Consider the following 4,566-nt stretch of genomic DNA (forward strand, 5'->3'; position numbering starts at 1 on the left):
AAGGCGGGCACAACCTGGTGCACTGGCCGGGAACATGGAGGACCCCAACTTGGCTCCCTATGCCAACATGCAACCCGCGGCTACAGGCCCCGCCGATGTCCTGGGGCAGAACCTACAGGTTCTAGCTCAGATCCTGGACTCCCAACAGCAAGTGATGGGTAGGCAACAAGATTGATTTCGACATGGCCTAGCATCCTTTAAGATGCCCAAAATGACCAAAGACGACGACCTGGAAGCTTACATCGAAGCCTTTGAGTGGCACGCCCTTATGACGGGGCTCGACCAGAGCTATTGGGCTAGCCAGTTGGGAGTCCTGGTCGTCGGCAAGGCCCAGGCCGCTCGAGAGAGGATGCTCGGGACTACGAGCTAGTGAAACAAGCCATCCTATACAGGCTGGAAATAAACCCGGAGCACTACCGCCGCCTATTCCAGGCCAAAAAGGGGTCTGACGAGAGGCGACCCCGAGTGGTGTTACAGCTATTGAGGGACCTGCTAGATAAGTGGGTGAGCCCAGCCGGACAGGATTGAGAAGCCGTGGCAAACCAAATTGTGCTTGAACAGTTCCAAAACGACCTGGAAGAACGGACACAATGTTGGGTCCGGCAGCACACCCCACATACCTGCGAGGAAGCCCTAAAGCTGGCGGAAGCGTTCATGGCCTCGGAGGCCAGCTACCCTCGAGAGAGACGGAGCCCAGGGTACTCCCCGGTGAGCCCCAAAGAGCCGGAGTGCCGGAGGCCGCCGAGTCGGGGGGCTACCAGGGAAACCGTGTGCTTCTGGTGCGGGCGTAACGGCCATTTTTCTAGAGAATGCCCAAACCAAGCGGTGGAGCACTGGATCCCTACCGACAGGTCAAGAACCTCGACCGAAAAGCGGAGGGGTCCGGAATCAGGCAAACCAATGGACTGTAGCTATGCGATCGGGGCGGAGAATGCAGCCTGGAGTTGCCCAGTCGTAAAGGCCTGGGTGGAGGGTTGCCCAGTGCAAGCGACCCTGGATTCAGGGTGTGCCCAGTCACTAGTGAGGTCAGATCTGGTAGGGCCACAGGGCCGGCAGGGGGCCCGCCTCGTGAGGATAGCTTGTCTCCATGGGGAGTCCCGACTAGTTGAGCACCAGTGGGTTCGCCTAAGGGTGATGGAACACCAAGGAGAACTCCTAGTTGGGGTTGTACCGCGATTAGCGTGTGAGATGTTATTAGGGCGAGATTGGGCACCCGTGTACGATGTCTTGGACAGGGTAAGGGATACTGAAGTAGCCCGTAGAAAGATCCAAGACTGTGAAGGTTAGCTGGGCGAAACACAGGAGGGTGAGGAATCGGCGGACGAGGCGAGCGAGCTAGACCTCAACATCTTCACCAGTTGTCTACAGTTCCGGGAGGCACAGACAGAGGACCCAGAGATCCGGGAGTTGCAGGAGCACACCCAGGGCCACCAAGACGTCCCCGCACCGCCGCCAGGAGGGCCTACTTTACCATGTGCAGGGGGAGAGCAGGGGGGAGGCCTTAGGCTCCCAATTAGTGGTACCCACCCGATTCCACCACACCATCTGGTGGTTAGCACACGTGAGCCCCACGGGAGGGCATCTTGGACGGGACAAGACCCTCGCGAGGGTAAGCTGGTGGTTCTTTTGGCCCGGGATGGGGGAGGAAGTGGCCCGCCAGTGTGCAGCACGCCCCGAGTGCCAGAAGATGAGGACCGAGCGTCCGGCACGGGCACCCCTCCAGCCTATGCCCATCATAGACACCCCATTCTCACGGGTAGCCCTAGATGTCATTGGGCCTCTTCCCCGTAGTAGCTCAGGTCACCAGTATATATTGGTGATAGTGGATTACGCCACCCGGTACCCAGAGGCCATCCCGTTGCGAGTAGTGACCGCCCCGCGTATTGCGGAGGAGTTAGTAAAATGGATCTCCAGGATGGGGATCCCACAAGAAATATTGACAGACCAGGGGAGGAGTTTCATGTCTGGAGTCTTGAGAGCAGTGTGCCAAACGTTACAAATAATACAACTCCGCACCTCGGTCTACCACCCCCAGACCAATGGCCTAGTGGAGCACCTTAACGGGACAATAAAACGGGTGTTGCAGCACTGCATTCAGGGGGATCCCCAAAAGTGGGATCTCCTCCTCCCTCTAGTATTGTTTACCCTAAGAGACACCCCTCAGGACTCGACAAAGTTCTCGCCGTTCGAACTGGTGTTAGGGCACTGGCCACGGGGCCTGTTGCAGGTCTTGCGAGAAGGTTGGGAACGGGAAGGGAGCTCCTCTCAAGAACTGCAGACATACCAGAGAGAGTTTCAGCAGAGGATTAAGGCGGCCCAGGACCTCGCTCGCAAAAACATGAAGGAAGCCCAGGCCAGACAAAAGGAGAGGTATGACAGCCGCACTCGGGAACGGGAATTCGAACCCGGCCAAAGGGTCCTAGTGTTGCTCCCGACATCCACCAGTAGGCTCCTGACCCAGTGGCAGGGGCCATTCGAAATTCTCCGACGAGTTGGACCGGTAGATTACGAGGTCCATAGGCCCGGCCACCATCGGGAAAAGCAAATCTACCACGTGAACCTCCTACGAGAGTGGAGGGAGCCCGAAGGGTGGGTGGCCTTTTCTGAAACAGATAACGAGGACCTCGGACTCCAGGGTTTGGGGAGAGAAGCCAAGCCCACCAAGGGGGGCCCCTTGGTCTGGATCGGGGAGGAGGTGGGCCCCGTACAAAGGCAAGAGGCCCAAAATTTGGCAGAGGAATTCCGGGATGTATTCCGTGAGGAACCCGTGTGGGTTCAGGACTCCTTTGATGCTATAAAGACCCCCCCGGAGCAATAGTAAGGGAAAGGTGGCGGCCCATCCCACACCACCTCTTGGAAGCCGTTTGTAAAGAAGTAGACTCAATGCTGAGGTTAGGGGTCATTCAGCCGTCGAGGAGCCCCTGGAGAAGCCCATTAGTGCCAGTGCGTAAGCCCAACGGATCGTTGAGGCTTTGCGTAGACTATAGACGATTGAATACCTTGGCGACGTTCGACGCATTCCCGATGCCCCATGTGGCAGAGCTGGTCGAGAGAATAGGGGATGCCCAATATATCTCAACCTTCGACCTCACAAAGGGATATTGGCAGATCCCGGTGGCCAAAGAAGATCGGCCAAAAACAGCATTCGGCACCCCATGGGGGCTGTATGAGTTTGTCAGGATGCCCTTTGGGTTACACGGTGCCGCCGCGACGTTTCAGCACCTGATGGACCGGATACTGGCCCCACATGCTGAGTATGCCGCGGCCTATATAGACGATATCGTCATATATACCCGGACGTGGGTACAGCACAAAAGAGCCCTTCGAGCCATCCTGACAGCATATGTCTGATATATGTACCGGACGTGGGTACAGCACAAAAGAGCCCTTTGAGCCATCCTGACGGAATTGAGATGGGCGGGCTAACAGCCAACCCTCGAAAATGTGCCCTGGCCCAGAAGGAAACAAAATATCTGGGGTTTCTGGTTGGCAGGGGCATGATCAGACCGTTGGCCGATAAGGTGGAGATTATCCGCAATTTTACGCCCCCGCAAAACTGTCGCCAGCTTCGATCATTCCTGGGGCTCACCAATTATTATAGGCGGTTTGTACCCCACTTCTCAGTATTGTCCGCGCCTTCATCAGAGGCACTCAGAGGGCGGAAAACAGGGGTAGTCAGGTGGACGGTAGAGATGATGCAGAGTTTCAAAAAGCTGAAACAAGCCCTCTGCAAGGAAGTGGTAATACACACTCCTGACTTCAGGAAACTCCTGCACTCTTAGTAAGGCTTCTTTAAAGTACAGCCAGTTCTTCTGTCCAGGAGGACAGGGGCAGCGAGAGTCCCGTGGCGTATGCCAGTCGCAAGCTGCTGCCGGCGGAGAGAAGGTACTCCACCATAGAACGGGAATGCTTAGCCATACGGTGGGCGGTAGACCACTTCAGGTATTACCTGATGGGCAGAGAATTCAAATTGGTGACGGATCATGCTCCGCTAAGGTGGCTGAGCACGGCCAGGAACGATAACGCCCGAATCACGCGGTGGGCCCTGGCACTCCAACCTTATAAGTTTTGCATAGTACACCGACCGGGGAAGGATAATGCAGTGGCGGACTTCCTATCCAGGTGTGACGGGGAAGACCAAACCGGGAGCCGAGATGACCAGCTAAATGGACAGACCAGCCTGACAGGTACGACCCAAAATGGGACCGAAGAAGCGCCCCAAGGCATCTTGAGGTGGGGGTTGTGTCCCAGGGACGCCGGGGTTAGAAGGGTACCCCGGAGCCGGACAAGGGGGGAAGTGACCACCTACATACCCCACACAGAGGCCGGAGCAAGCAGAGACACGCGCGCAGGGAGACCGCCAGCGCGGTTTGTAAGCCGCGCTTATATCCAGCTGGGGCCGGGCAACGCTGGCGGGAGACGCCGCCTGGCAGAGATAAAAGGCGGCCCCGGAAGCAGGGCAAGAAAGGAGGTGGGGGAAGCCCGCAGGGAACCCCGAGAGCGGGACCCGTGCCAGCAAGGCACATGCATCTGGCCCAACGGGGTCAGCCGAGGCAGCGGCGCCGA

The sequence above is a fragment of the Alligator sinensis genome, unplaced genomic scaffold, assembly GCF_000455745.1.
Source record: "Alligator sinensis unplaced genomic scaffold, ASM45574v1 scaffold975_1, whole genome shotgun sequence".
Lineage (NCBI taxonomy): Eukaryota > Metazoa > Chordata > Crocodylia > Alligatoridae > Alligator > Alligator sinensis.